At 44.9% G+C, this 15,955-nt stretch overlaps 1 protein-coding gene across 1 annotated transcript in view; it reads right to left on the bottom strand.

Annotated features, from left to right (window-relative positions):
• The window catches only part of FOSL2 (FOS like 2, AP-1 transcription factor subunit), a 103,396-nt gene extending 87,701 nt beyond the window's left edge, over positions 1 to 15,695 (bottom strand). The window contains exons 1-2 of the mRNA XM_053306196.1: positions 15,564 to 15,695; positions 14,221 to 14,280 (exon numbers count right to left, since the gene is read on the bottom strand). The gene's annotated coding sequence lies outside the window, so the exon portion shown is untranslated. The remainder of the gene's footprint in view (positions 1 to 14,220; positions 14,281 to 15,563) is intronic.
• Between the last annotated feature and the right edge of the window lie 260 nt (positions 15,696 to 15,955).

The raw sequence follows: 15,955 nt of genomic DNA, 5'->3' as shown, positions 1-15,955 counted from the left end.
GGTTCCAACCTCAAATTGGTATGTTAAAGAATGCCAAAGGACAGATAGTAATTGATTCCGAGATGATAAAACAGAGATGGAAGGAGTATACTGAAAATCTGTACAGCAGGGATGTCAACATCCAAGATACTCTAGAAGATATTCCCTACTTGCAAGAACGTCTAGTACGGGAAGATGAAGTTAGATCAGCGCTCCGGTCATTACCAAGTTGGAGGGCTACAGGAATTGATGGAATAGCTACAGAAATATGGCAGGCAACAGAAGAAGAATCAGTCAAGGCTCTATGCAAGCAAACTATGCAAGCAAATTTGGAGAATGACACAGTGGCCAACAAATTGGAAGAGGTCAGTCTACATACCCATACCAAAGAAAGGAGACCTAACAGATTGCACAAACCATTGCACAATATCCTTAATTTCACATGCTAGCAAAATAATGCTCAGGATCATCCAATGCAGATGAGAGCCCTACGTGGAAAGGGAAATGCCGGATGTTCAAGCTGGTTTCAGAAAAGGCTGAGGAACCAGAGACATCATTGCTGATGCACGCTGGATAAGCCAAAGAATACCAAAAAGAAGTCAGTATGTGCTTTATTGATTACAGAAAAGCCTTCGATTGCATCGACCATGTCAAGTTGTGGAATATCCTTAGGAAAATTGGAACCCCAGAACATCTCATTGTTATCGTGAGAAACCTAGGCCAGGAAGGCACAGTCCGGACAGAACATGGTGGAACAGACTGGTTCCAGATCGGCAAAGGAGTAAGACAAGGCTGTATACCTTCTCCTTATTTGTGCAATTTATATGCTGAACATATACTGAGAGAAGCTGGATTGAAAGAAGATGAGCATGGTTTTAAAGTTGGAGGAAGAAACATAAATAACCTGCACTACGCTGATGACACCACTCTGATAGCTGGGAATGCAGATGATCTACAAGCTCTAGTAATGAAAGTCAAGGAGCACAGTGAAAAAATGAGACTACGACTAAATGTCAAGAAGACTAAACTAATGACAATGGGTACAGCATCCAGTCTCAGAACTAACAATGAAGACACTGAAGTGGTGGATAGCTTCTGCCTTTTAGGATTGACTGTCAACAGTAAAGGATCCAGCAGTCAAGAAATACGCCTCAGACTAGCATTTTGTAGGGTTGCAATGAAGGCCCTGGAAACAGGCGCGGAGCCAGCCAAGCGGCAGCCTGGGTCCAACCCCACCCGGTGGCCCTTCTACTGACATGATAATGCAGGATCTTCCTTTTCTTTCCCAGCATGGTGAAGGTTGTTGGAGGCTGAATATGTACATTCGCTTGAGGCTAGAGCCACAATAAGTCCATTTCCACAAGAATGCCCATAAAGGCATTCAGAGATGGGTGGGGCACTTTCCAGTTACTAAAATAGGAAACACTAGAGCAGCAGGAATGCTGTAGTTGTTGAAACAATAGTAATGGGATGGGAGGGAGCTCTTAAGAGTTAATAAAGTCTATGGGCAATAGCACCCACAGCGCCCCCCCCCCCCCCAATAATTAAACTCAATCATACTCTTCCAAGAATAATTACATTTTTAAAGGTCTCTAATATTATAACACAGCACTTATGAAGATGGAAGCAGCAGAGGGCAAGGTGAGGCTTGGAGCTCTCTCCCATGTGCAGTTGCCTCACTGTGCAGGTACCTCCACTGCTGCACTACTTTTCTGGAAGAGGTCATGGAGCGGGGAGGTGGCTGATGAGATCTGGGGCTCTGAGCAATTCATTGAGGGCTTGTGCCCCATGGACCACTCCCTAATTATGCACCCTGCTTCTGCATGTTCAGGGCCTGAGAAGGGCTGGCTCTGGCGTTTGACAGTACAGAGCAGGGAGGACTGCAAAGGGCTCTCACTACCCTATAGTAGGGATTCTCAATGTTGGGTCCCCAGATGTTATTGGACTTCAACTCCCATAATCCCCAGGCCCAGTGGCCTTTGGCTGGGGATAATGGGAGTTGAAGTCCAATAACATCTGGGGACCCAACGTTGAGAATCCCTGCCCTATAGAACCCGAAGAAGTGAACTAACAGAGGCCCAGGAATCCCTGATTCACATACAGTGCAGCAAGCTGTTTAAGAAACAGACGTATTGTGAACCAAGCCTGATTTGTACACTAGATGTGCTCCAGAGTTAGCGCTGGAAATTAGGCTCGTTTCACCAGCGTCACCAAGTGACCAGTTCTTTATACAGTGACCATGTATGTTCTGGGCTCAAAGCTAGAAAAAAGACCATACACTCTCACACAATTCAATGGGCTTTATTGAGTATAAAAGAATGTCAGAGCAACGGCACCAATCTAACTGAGGAGGAAACAAAAGCAATCGATCATGGCTACTTGTCATGGCTCAGACTTCGGAATCAGACTCAGAGCAGGAAGACGCGCCTGCTAGTGAGCCACAGCAGCAAAATTTGGCAGAGAAACCAGACTTGGAACCTGAGGATTCTCAACAGCTGCCAGACTTGAATTCTGATGTGGAAGAGCCTGGGATTCCACCTATAGTGAGAGGAAGTATCAAGAGGCAGGCTCAGAGGGACTCATGCAGGTGCAGGAGATAACAGGGAAGAAAGCCAAACTGCTGACTCAGGGTAAGCCTGATTGGTTCCTGGTTCTGTTGAGCCATATATATTCAACAGTCTCTCATGGCTGAGTTGCTGTTTGCAACTTTGCTGACAGCAGATACTGTGCTCTTGGAATTATATCTTTTCCATGTTCCAGTTTGTCTTGTCTGTACTTCCCTGTATTGTTCCCTTAATTCTTTGTTCTGTGTCCTTTGCTTGTTTCATTCCTTGTTTTGTCTTTTCTTCCACTTATTACTCAGTTATTGTTAGAGGGGGGTACCTAGTTTCAGTTCAGGGTACTTAATTCATTTACTGTTTTCTTTGCGAACCTTTTATTTTCCTTCATCCGGTTTCATTACTGCTTTCTGTTTACTCTCTCTCTGGGGTTGTAAATCTTGTAGGGATAGCAGTTCATGACACTACTAGTAATAACAAAGCAGTGTTCCTCACTATCATATATGTGTGGATGCAAGTAAGGTCAGTATTAATTCTATCAGAGATAGACAGAAAGAGGAAGGGTAAGGTAGGGAAGGCATTTAGGAATGGGATGGTCAGGCGATAGTAGAGGGAGGGAGGAGGGGAAGGGGAGTGGAGACCAAGGCTGTAGAAGCAGCATATTTACCAGGTCGTGGCATGGAATAGCAAGTGTGCATAGCTTGGGTCCGATGCTTGGGATTGGTGTTCAGTCAGGCCTCAGGCATTTGTGCTGGATATTGCTGGAGGTAGACAGAAACTACTCTGATCCCTAGCCTCACGGTAGGATCACCAGTAATTTCTTGTCTGTTAGGAAGAACTCTTGCTTCAGCCTCATGGTTTAGCAACAAGTTCAGGAAAGAGTAGCTAAGCTTGAAGCTAAACCCAGAAAGCTAGGTTCTTATAGTCATCCAGTCCTCTGATCTAGATTCCTTTGATCTAGTTTACTCAAGATATCAGCATCCTTCCTGAATCTCAAAGTGTTAATTGCTCATGACAATGTCTATTTGTCTGAGGAAATTGTCTCTTGGTGCTCTCGGAATAATCTGCACTGCTGAGCTTTGTAGATGGGCATTCTCTCTTGTCCATAGACTTCTGGCATCTCTGCCTTAAAGAGGGTTAAAAGTCAAAGGTGTTAAGAAGGAAGAACCTAAGCTATGTGTGTGAGATGGCAATTAAATCACTTCTTGTATAAATCTACCTAGTGTGTAATTCTAAAAAACATTCCAAAGTAACAGCAAGAGGATATATGTGTGAGACTAGTAATCAATGCCTCTGATTAAGGTAAACAGTGTAGGTTATTTGTTGTTGTTGTTACATTTTATATCCTGCTCTTTCCTCCAAGGAGCCCAGAGCGGTGTACTACATACTTGAGTTTCTAGTTAGGTTACATTAACATTGTCAATATCCTTCCATACAAAATGCAGGATTATCTCCTGCCTTCCCAAGGCAATCACCAAAGAAACAAAGCACAAACAATTTGGCTTGTTTAATGATAATAATAATAATAATAATAATATAATTTAATTTCTATACCGCCCTTCCAAAAATGGCTCAGGGCGGTTTACAAAGAGAAATAACAAATAAGATGGCTCCCTGTCCCCAAAGGGCTCACATTCTAAAAAGAAACATAAGACACACACCAGCAACAGTCACTGGAAGTACTGTGCTGGGGGTGGATAGGGCCAGTTACTCTCCCCCTGCTAAATAAAGAGACTCACCATGGTAAAAGGTGCCTCTCTGCCCAGTTAGCAGGGAGTCAATCATTTCACTCAGAGTTCAGGCATCAGTTGATTTCTTAATAAAGTAGAATCAAACACAGGCCTTGATTTCACATAATTTTGGATTTATAACTCCGGGCCCAGTGTGGTAGCCAGGGTTGCCACAACAGGCATGCTCGCTGCTTCCACACCACTTTCAACCTTGCTGGCACTGCTTGCAAAGGTAGGGAGGCTTTGCGCCTACTAAGGAGTGTGTCCTCCTTGCAATCCCACTGCTACGCCCATTGGGAATAATGGGGTTAGCAGTGGTAGTGCAAGGATGCACTCCGTAGTAGCAATGGAGCCTCCCTGCCCTGACAAGCCACATCGGAAGGGTTCAAATCCCAAATCATTGGGTTATCTGTCTTGCAGACAAGCACTGAATGTGGGGAGAGTAGAAAGCATGGCCATGGAAAGCATCGGCACTGGGGCATATGGTTTGCCAGCATGTTCTCGTTCCCCCCGTGCGTGAGTACACTGTACTATTTTGATAAGGACTGAATAGAGCCTGTACCTCTTGCTTTTCATGACCATTTGGCCTCATTGTTTACATTTTCTTCACCTGTGTACACACACACCCCTGCCAACTGAGGCAACACTTCACACACCTGAAGGTTATGCTACAGTAAACTAGTTAATCGTTAAATTTCCACAAGATTCTGTTATTTTTGCTGCTACAGATTGACATGCCTAGCTTATCCCTCTGGAAGTTGTGCTGATCTGATCTCGATCCAGGCTTGGATTTCCTCAGTGTCTCTGAATTTCCCAGTCTATCAGAAGCAATTAGGACATTTAATTCCCCCCACCCCACCCCTTGCTGTATCATACATCAACTTGAGCAGTCTGCAGCATTGTGACTGTTAGAAATCTTGTCAACTTGCAAAAATTATCTCCAAGAGCCCGGCGGGGTGAGGATCACACTTTCTAAATCATAATATTCACCACACTGCAATGTAGAGACATGCCCATGAATGGGAACTGGCTGTCTCTGCTCTTCTATTTGAGCTGTTGCCAGAGCCTTTTGAAAACAACATCACTGCATTCAACTACCTAATATTCATAGCATAAGATAATCTGAAGTCATATACTTAACCAGCTTTCCCACAGTAGGCGTTCATTCGACATACAAACCTTTGAAGCTCCAGCTTAAGCTACTTGTCCTGAGTGATACCACTGGACTATCCATTTCGGCCATGGAAACAGGGACATGCTTGTATCATTTCTGTTACCATACTAATGATGATTTCATGAGTCACACCCCTCCATTATTACATATTGGGCTGCATCCGGATTAGTCGTTCTGTGTGCAAGATCATACAAGAGGGGAGAGGTGATTCTTGCCAGTCTCCCCTTCCTGCTGCTGCCCTTTGGAACCCCCCCACCCCTGCAATCTGCTCCTGAGATTCCCCCAACCTTCAAGGACAAGCCAGCGATTAAATCTGGGACTTACTGCATGCAAACGAGTTGTCACCAAGCTATGGGCCATCCAGGGCTGTCCTTAGAGACCCGAGGCAAATCAGCCAGTGTGGGGCCACCTTCCAGTTAATTCTAATGGGGGTTAAAAGAGCAGGGACTGGAGCGGTCACCCTTCTTGCCATGCCCTAAGGACAGTCCTGGGGTCATCCTCTGCCTGGGTTTTTCCACAGAGTATTTTATTTCCACTAAATCAAGCCACTTAATGGCGCAGCAGGGAAATGATGTGATTAGCAAGCCAGAGGTTGCCGGTTCAAATCCCCACTGGTACACCTACTGTATATCGGGCAGCAGCTATATAGGAAGGTGCTGAAAGGCATCATCTCATACTGCTTGGGAGATGGCAATGGTAAACCCCTCCTGTATTCTACCAAAGACAACCACAGGGCTCTGTGGTCACCAGGAGTCGACATTGACTCGATGGCACACTGTACCTTTAATTCTGGATCTGTGCTTCTAAGTTATTTGCTGCCTGCTCATAATTAACTTGCCACATCAAAATAGAAAATAGGTATAGTCATACTTTTTATTGGGGCAACCACTGTTGACAAAGGGATATTAAACTCACAGGTTACATTGATCTCCAGAGTAGAATGGAAAGGAAGCTATATGCAGGTATATCCGGACAGAACAATTATTATTACATTTTTATATCATCCTTCCACCAAAGAATTCAGGACAATGTATATAGCACCTTTCTCATTTCCTCACAACAATCCTAGGAGGTAGATTAGGCAGATGGAGAGTAGCTATCCCAAGGTAGGGTTGCCAGCTCCAACTCAAGCTCCTTATTTCCCCCAATATTTATCCTACTAACTAGTCATTAACATCACCAGGATTGCTTTCATGGTCACCTGAAGATCAGTGCCAATTCCTGGAGACTCCAGGCCAATCCTGGGGGTTGGCAACTCTAGCCCAAACACACTCACTGGACTTCTTGACATAGTGGTTATTTGAACCTGGGACCACTTGGTTCAAGTCTGACACACTAGCCATTCACACATAGCTTTCATGCTGACTACAAATGCAATGTTAATTAGTGCAGCCACTAATCTGAGCCTGATTCAGACATTATGCTGTATGAGTGTACATATGTCTGTACACTTCTACATGTGTTTGTGTGAATGACTGTACCTATTTTAAAATGAACCTGGATACAGACCCTTCAAATGCATGGTACAGATAGGAAGTGTACTTCTGTACCTGCATTCAACATAACATGTGAATGATTGTGTACTGATCTGTACCTGCATACACTGTACACTCATTGTTTGAGTGTTGAACATAACATGTGAATGGGCCTGTCACAAGGGAACATCACTAAGGGCAGTGCAGTGGCCCTAGAATAGCACATAAGATGCTGTAGATCTACTTCCAACATCAGAGCAGACACTACTATGCCATTACACTGTCCACAAAACAGACTCCTACCCTGAAGTCAGTTTGCGGGATCCAGATGATATAATTGATTAACTTATAAAACTAATCTAGTCATGCTGAAAGGTTTAAAACACACAATATAGTTAAGAAGGAATTTCCTCCCCAGCTGAAACCGTTACTTAAGTAGGAACAAAGTACAATTAAGTTTACACAGGAAATGAAATGAGAAGATACTGTTATCATGTATTAAAGAGATTACTTGCCAGTGTGGTCTGTAATGTATAAAAATCTGTTGTAAATGATGATCGGGGTTCTGGAATTTGGGCACTAGCCGGCCAGAACCTTTGCTTCTGCAGAGCAAATAAAGCCTTTTTAAAACTTCTCTGCTGGTGATGTTCTTTGGCTCGCTGACCCAGTAAAAGAACCATTTGGATAGTATAGCACAGATATCCAACTCTTCTCACTAGGTTTGGAGTAGTGTGCCTCTCTGTTCTTAGATTTAATCTGAAAAGAGTAATCCTAAAGATGGACTTGATCACAACAGCAATGAAAGCACCACTGAGAGACCTTAAAGGCCAAGTTGAAGGCAGATCATCCTGGAGAGAATCTATCTATGTAGCTGCTAAGAGTCGACACCTTGATGGTATGTAATCAATCAATCAATCAATCAAATAAGAGCTTGTCTTAATTGTGCACAGTTCACTGTGGTGAGGCCACTGGCTGCCTAACCATTTTAGCCTTCCACTTTGGTTGCAGCTTTGTCATGGCGTATAAATAGAGAGAAATGCCTGCACTTGGATGGCTCAGCAATGTTTTTCATGCAGCAGCCCATCATCACTCTGTATATGCCTTAGTGCTGGGATTCCCTGTATGTTGGTTGCATAACTAGCTTCAGATGATGACATAAATGGTGTAGCATCTCCCAAGTCTCTCCCTTTATCTCTCTCATCTTTCCATTTTCTTGTTGTTTTCACTGCACCTCCCATTGCTGTCTGCTTCAAGACCAAAGTCTGTATACATACATAGGCAGTTGATGTGTGTAAATAATGAAGAAAAAACCCATCCTCTTAATACAGTTGGCAAATCTCCCCTTTCCTGTTATGTCATCATTAGTGTAGAGAGAACTTGCATTTCTTTATAATTTCATAAGTACTATGAATGTGTTTCTGCGCTAGTAAGGAAACATACAGCTGAATCACCAGCCTTTTGTGAATGGCAGAGGTGTTGCTAGGTACTTAAAAGATCAGGGCCCTGGGCCCACAGTCCCCTTTTGATAATTAAATTCAATCATTTCCCTCCCCATGTGTATTTTTAAAAGTCTCTAATTGTAGAATACAGCACCTACAAAAGTGGAGGCAGCAGAGAGCTAAGTGAGGATTGGAGCTCTCACCCATGATCTGTGCAGGTGCCTCCACTGCTGCACTTGCTTTCTGGAAGAGGTCATGGAGTGGGGAGGTGGCTGATGAGATTTGGGGCTCTGGGCAATTATTAGGGACCCTGCCACACAGGCCACCCTCTATAGATGACCCTGGTGGATAAACAATTTATACTGGCCTTATGTCACCATACCCTAGAACACCGGATGCCAGAGGATGTAATAACACAATTTCACTTAACTGGAGTATACAGCCAACACTAGGTATTATTGACCAAATGCAGAATGCACTTTTTAACTTGTCCCAAGTGTTCTCTGTTATTAGGATTTGGAACCTATATTGCCCATATTATTAGCAGATATGCTTTTTCTCTGCTCCTATATAGTGACCAGAGAGGAAAGTAAAGGTGAGGTAAAGCTGTACCATTGAGTTGGTGTTGACTCCTGGCGACCACAGGGCCATGTGGTTGTCTGTGGTAGAATACCAGAGTGGTTTACCATTGCCTCCTCCCACGCAGTATGAGATGATGCCTTTTACCATCTTTCTATATCGCTGCTGCCCGAAATAGGTGTTTCCCATAGTCTGGGGAACATACTTCTGAGCAAATAAGTGCATTTCCCTCATTATCAAGCCCTCATAGTTTTGAGATTTGAAGACAAGGCTACCAGGCAGCTGTCTTTTTGCAAACTCAGCAATGGGAATCCGCTTCTCTGCAGCTAGGCTGGTAGTACTGTTTAGAGCATCTCTGATTACAAGGAGCAGAAAGACCCAAGCATACTGGCTGTGTATCTTCTCCCTGTTAGCATTACAGAGTTGAGACCTGACCTGGAACTTGCTATAACTTGAGAGTTCAGCAACTAGAAAAGCAACTCCGGCACTAATATACTGGGAATTGGGCTGAACCGGAAACAAGAGTTAGTTATTATAATATTCACCTTTTCTTCTGCAGGTTAAGCAGGTAAACTTTGCTCTTATGCAAGCAACCTCTCTCAGTGGGAGCAAAAATAACTGACAGTCATTTAACTCTGCATATTCAAAATTGCCACTTTGACAACCACTGGTAAATGAAGGTACATGCTAGGAAGCAAAGACTCCATGTGGTTATTTATTTTACACTAGATAAGGACTGTTTATAACCAATTCCGGGTTTTGATTTAGAAATGTTAAGGGATTTATTCAGCACTGAGATGGTAGGAAACATAACATGACCCGAGGTGAAGGGCTCGATCTCCTTTGCATATTTATGAGGCATAACTTATATGAATAGTGTGGATACACTTTGGGCCCAATGGAGGCCGTACACTCAACCTCACTGGGGAGGGAGGGGGGCTGCAGGAAGGCAGGAGCTTGCACCTGCCTTCCCCAGCAGACAAGCAGCTGGTATTCCCTCCGCCACACCACACACCCACATGAACAGTGGTGTGGCAGAAGGAGATGCTGGGAGCAGGAGGACTCCCCCCCCCCCACCGGCCACATCCCAGGGTGATCTGGGCACGTGCGTGGCAGTGGCTCTCATTAGAGTAGCCGCCGCACTCGGCAGGGCCACTCCTTCCCTCCGGCTTGCTGCCAGTAACAATGGCAGGCCGGGGCGGTGGGGGGGGAGACCATTTTAACGCCGAGTTGAAAAGTGGAGCTTGGTGTGGGGGCAATGCTGGGAGCAACCTTGCTCCTGGTGCTTCACATGCGCAGCCTAATCCAGCCCCCGTACCACAGGCCTCCCTGCTGCCCACTGTCTCTGCCCTTCCTCACCTCACTGGGCCATACTGTTCACTCGCCCTCCTCTTCTTTCCCCTCTTTCCCCTACCCAACACGACTTAGCCATGCTCCCATGCTGCTGCCACTGCCGCTGCAGCGTAGCCTGAGAATGCTGAGGACCCGCCCACAGATGGAGGTGGTGATGGTGGTGGTGTGTGTCATATTTCCTTCGCCTCAGACAACAAATTGTCTTGGACTGCAGCAGCCCCTAGATTATAGTAGTATTTAAACCCTGCAACTAGGGATGCAGTTCAACTCCACATGATCATCTTGGGGGATTGCCAGAGGGATAAAGCTGGAGCAGTGCGCTCTTGCTTCTCCTCACATCATAGGCTGCCACTCACAGGGTTGTCCAAACCAGCCCATTCTGACTTGCCTGAAGAGGGACGTGAGGGAAGACCAGCAATTAGAAGGTTGTAATAGTATATACAAGAGATTACCAGGCCATATAGATGGGGAAAGGACAGCAAAGCTGTATGCCTGGGCAACAAAGAAGAGGTTTTTAAAAATCCAAGATAATAAATTTAGATATAACAGAGATAATGTGGTGAGAGAGGGAAGGAACAGACTGGAAAAAATATTATGGAATTTTCTCCATAGCCATTTTCATCAGTGTAGAGAAGGCAAGGGCCTGTAAAGAAACTCTGAAGCTATTCTCACAACCAGGGGAAATCGGGCTAAGGGAACCTAGCCTGATTTCCCCTGGCTGTCTGCTGTCATGGGAGCTGCGCGACTCCCGGCAGCAAACCTCACAAACTACCCCTCCCCTTAAATGAGGTTAGCAGAGTGCGCGCTCCGCTAACCCCATTTTGTTGATCGTGTGCTGCTGTGGTGTAGCTCCACGCCGTGGCAACACACAAGGAGACCCCTGCCAGGAAGCTATAACAAGCCTCCCAGTTCTGGGGGTCTCTCCAGAATGCTCCACGCACTTGCGCGGGGCATCCTGGAACTTGTGGGGGCCGGCTGGCCCCTGATCCCCACCACCCCCGCCAGCTCCGTGACAGAGCCACTAGTTGTGTGGGCAGCTCCCTGCCCATGTGCGGGGAGAGCGGGCTAAGCCCACTCTCCCTTCACTACCCCGAACAGGGCTTCGTGTGAAGTGCCTCTCTGTCTTTGCCACATTTAATCTGAGATGTTAGGGGGTCATTTGGGGAGGGCCATTACAGTAGTAGAGTGCAGGCCTTGGATGAAGAAGGCCCCAGGTTATATCCCTGGTGGCAAGCTAGGAAAGACCCCGTCTGAAACCCTGGAAAGCTATTGCAATCAGTGTAGACAATACCGAGCTACATGACCCACCGGTCTGACTCAATAGAAGGCTGCTTATTATGTGCATATCAGAGGCAGCAACAAAATAATTGAAGGTTAAGCACTCTTCATCTCCTGCCCACCAAATTTGCTCTGCAAGTGGTGCCCTTTAAACAACTTCCCATCCATGTGCAATGCTACTGATCAGTGAATATCTCATAGGAACATAGGAGACTGCCATGTACTGAGTCAGACCATTGGTCTATCTAGCTCAGTATTGTCCTCACAGACTGGCAGCTGCTTCTTCCAAGGTTGCAGGCAGGAATCTCTCTCAGCCCTATCTTGGAGAAGCCAGGGAGGGAACTTGAAACCTTCTGCTCTTCCCAGAGCGGCTCCATCCCCTGAGGAGAATATCTTGCAGTGCTCACACATCAAGTGTCTCATTCATATGCAACCAGGGCAGACCCTGCTTAGCTATGGGGACAAGTCTTGCTTGCTACCACAAGACCAGCTCTCCATCTCCCTTGTGGTTTGGAGAACATCTAAATACAGCAACCCTGGTGTGTGGGGGTGTGTGTGTGTTGTCTTTCCCATATAATCGGCCCCGCCCATGTGGTTGGCTCATTTAGATTTGAGCCCCCAGCCACACCCTTTCATAGATCCTCCCACATATCAGCAGCTCACAAGTGGCTGGGAGAAGGTTTATAGGGCACTAGTGCCACCCCACATTAGCAAATACGGATTTAGGAACCTGTGTTTTCCCAAGATAACATGCTGTTCCAGCCTTATTCCCTCCCAAATGTATTGCTGTTAACAGCCCAATGAGTTGGTAAATGAGAATTGAGTAAGGATCTGGGTACAAGGTGAAGCAATCACATAATGTATTATTTCTTCTTTAATTTTTTATACGTTTTAAAGCTATCTTTACTAAGACAGCACATAATATAAGAAAAATAAAACATCAGCTATAACCATTTTCGCATGTGCAGAACGCAGAGTTGCTATACTCAGTACCCACTTCACCAATTTGGTTGTGTGGACGGACTGATTCTCTTGGAACCTGTTCACATATGACAGAACAGTAAACTCAGGTTTGCTGTGAGTGAGAGCACACTCAGCCCCTGGCACACACAGTTAGGAAGGGGACATGCCCAAGAGCACACATCCTCCCAGAACATCTTTTATTGCATGGTGGGCTCAGGCTGTTTTTTATTTATTTATTTATTTATTTATTTATTTATTTATTTATTTATTAAAATTTTATGCCGCCCTTCCAAAAGGCTAGGGCGGTTTACAGTAAAACACCATTACAATCAATTAACAAAACAAAAATTATGAACTACATAAAATAATAATTAACAATTAAAACATCATAAAAAAACAATTAAATAGCCAAAACAATTTAAAAACAAGTTTTAAAAAGCTGAGAAAGCTTGGTTAAAGAGATGCGTTTTCAGTAGTTTCTTAAAAATGGCCAGGGGAGGCTCGTATCTTATTACGGAGTGCGTTCCACAATCTTGGGGCAGCAGCTGAGAAGGCCCATCTCTGTGTAGCCACCAAATGAGTTGGCGGCAATTGGAGACGGACCTCCTCAGATGACCTCAATGGGCGGTGGGGCTTGTACTTAAGAAGACGTTCTCTTAAATACCCAGGGCCTGGGTATTTAAGAGAATGTCTGTTTATCTGGATGGCCCCTATAAATGTGCTCCAAATACTTGTTTAAAGTACATTTATAGGGGCCGTTTGGAAGAACAGCCCTCCCTTGCAATATAGCAACACACTAGGAGTGTGTTGCGACATTTGTGAAGGGTGTCCTGATGGTTACTTACTACTCTTGTACTATGAATATTTATATACTGTTTTCAAGAAAAGTTCTCAAAACAGTTTACATAGAAGAGTGTATAATAACTAAAGAAGATTGTTCCCTGTCCCCAAAGGGCTCACAATCTAATAAAAAAGAAACACAAGCTAGACATCAGTAAACAGCCACTGGAAGGGATGCTTTTAGCACAACACATTCCTTATCATGCGGTGCTGGAGACTGTATTGTCCAAACCAGCCCAGTCTTAGAATTAAAGCCATGAATTTTTGCATGCAAAGCATTTATTCGGACATTGAGTTATAGCCCACGTCCTATGTGTAGGTATCTAAAAATACCCTAGACGTACCTTTAAAAAAAAAAAGGTAATATGTGGAGCAGCCTTATGTTTTTGGGTATGGGTACCCAATTTCCTGCTGAAGAGAATAACAGTGGAGAAAATTCATCACTTCTTGGGTCCTAACAAAGACTGTCAAGTTAGCTTTAAAATGTCAAAAGCCAAGAGTACCACCCCCAGTTACTTTCCACATAATAATTACGCTTTGTGAGCTACCAGGAAAGGATAACCTTTGATCGTAATTAATGACGTCTTTTTTCCTTTCACGTTATAAAAATTGTCATTGATGACTATTTCTTCCTTTGTAGTGCTCCGTCCCTTTTTGACAGGAACCTTAGTTCTCTGATAAATATGTGCATTTTGCTGAAAAGCAACCTTGCCATATAAATAAGTCCGCAGTAATGGTTACAGCTTTTGTGCGGTTTACCTCAAGACGTCACATCAGATACCCAAGTGAAATCAGGAAGTGTGTTGCAGTAACTCAGCTCCATTGGTAAGAAGGGAAATAAACATAACTAACCTTCGACTTTCACTACCAGTTTGCTTCTTCAAAGAAATTTTCATGCCTTGTCTGACTGTTCTAAAGAGGCAACATACAGATAGGAGAGACAGTCATTCTGAAGTGTGAAGGCTATGGTATGGTTTCAGTTTACATGTGTTGCAGTGCATTTTGAGGCATTTGTGTTCAGTGATGAGAATATAAACTCAGAATTTGTTAAATTGGAGATTCAGTTTCCCTCTTCTAAACACACTCAAACAGGCCAACTTTAGGGCCAAACAAGATGTGATGTCATGTGGGAGCTCAGTGTTTGGAGCTCCTTAAGTCTTTCTCTTTCTCAAAATGCAGCCACTGGAGGCCCAGTTTGGATCAGGACTGCAGCATGGGGAGAGATGAGGCATAGCCCTTTCCCCCTGCACCACAGCCCTGATTCAAATCCCCCCACATGGTGCTATTGGCCACAGAGAGGGAAACTTAAGGAAACAACAACCACACTCAGGTTATGAGGCCATGGCTTCAGGGGCGTAGCAAGGTTGGAGTGGGCCCAGAGACAAGATTTTAAAATGGGGCCCCCCACTCAAAGTCCAGGGCCTCCGCACACCCCAGGCCCCCAAGGATTTAAGTCTGATATTCCAAAATAAGTATGCTGCCTGGAAATACATTTCACTGAATACACACACGCACATGTCACAATATATAGAGATATACATTGAGTACTACACATTTGTTTTACTTTTAATGCCTAGAACACACTAGAAAGATGAATGATTAAAATGGGCCCCTCGCTGCAGATTAGCCAAGGAGACTTTCAACCATGCAGGGTGAGCCTATGTTTGTTTTCTCAGAATTCTGAACAAATTCAGTCAAGTTTGATTCCAGGAGGTTTTTCACAGGAGGCTTTTAAAGCCCTTTAACACACATCTCCTCTGGAATAGAGGTGCTGCATTCACATGTTGGCCAGATTTACCCTGAAGTCCCTGCAAGTTATTGGGGAGCAGTTCACACACAAGAAAAATAAAATAAAATAAAAGCAGAAGGCATGCTTCACAGTTCTCACTCAGACCTTCTGGGTTGCAAAACAACTTGAACATAAGTGCATTTATAAATGAATGAATGAATGAATAAAATAAATATAATACTGTTTCTTCCAGAAGTTTTTGTAATTTTCTGCCATGAAACAAGCCACTTATAGGACTTTTTAGATAGTTTTTTTTAAGCCAGCAAATTTTCCAAGCTGTTTAAAAATAAATATTCAGAGACTTCTCAGTCCCTCCCCCCCATATCAAAGCCCTATGGCAAGCAGATACCTATATATGGGGGGCGGGGGCGGGGAAGGTAACCACAAAAAGGAGTTCACACTCTACCTGGCAGCAGGGGGTCTTCTGCTGCAGAGAACAGTGGAGGCCTCTCTGGCTGCCTCCTCCTTCCTGGCTGGCTTGGGCCCTACTGGAGTTCAGGATTCACAGAGGCCTACACCAGACCTCCGTGGAAGCCCCGCCCACCCGCCGATCAGCTGAGAGGCGGGAGGAAAGCAGCTCTTTGCAGCGTGTCTGCTGCTCCATTGCCGGCCAGGAGAACAAGCTGGGGAGACGGCGAACAGGGCAAGTGGCTGAGGAGCCTTGGGGCTGGGCAGGGGGCAATGGGGAGTCACGTGAGGTGTCTCTGGGGGGCCCCTCCAGGCAGTGGGGCCCCCAGACAACTGTCTCCCCTTGCCCGATCATTGTTACGCGCCTGCATGGCTTAGTGGTAGAACATC

The sequence above is a fragment of the Hemicordylus capensis genome, chromosome 1 (assembly GCF_027244095.1).
Source record: "Hemicordylus capensis ecotype Gifberg chromosome 1, rHemCap1.1.pri, whole genome shotgun sequence".
Lineage (NCBI taxonomy): Eukaryota > Metazoa > Chordata > Lepidosauria > Squamata > Cordylidae > Hemicordylus > Hemicordylus capensis.
Note: the sequence above shows the minus strand (reverse complement) of the source record. Positions and strands in the feature narration are given on the sequence as shown.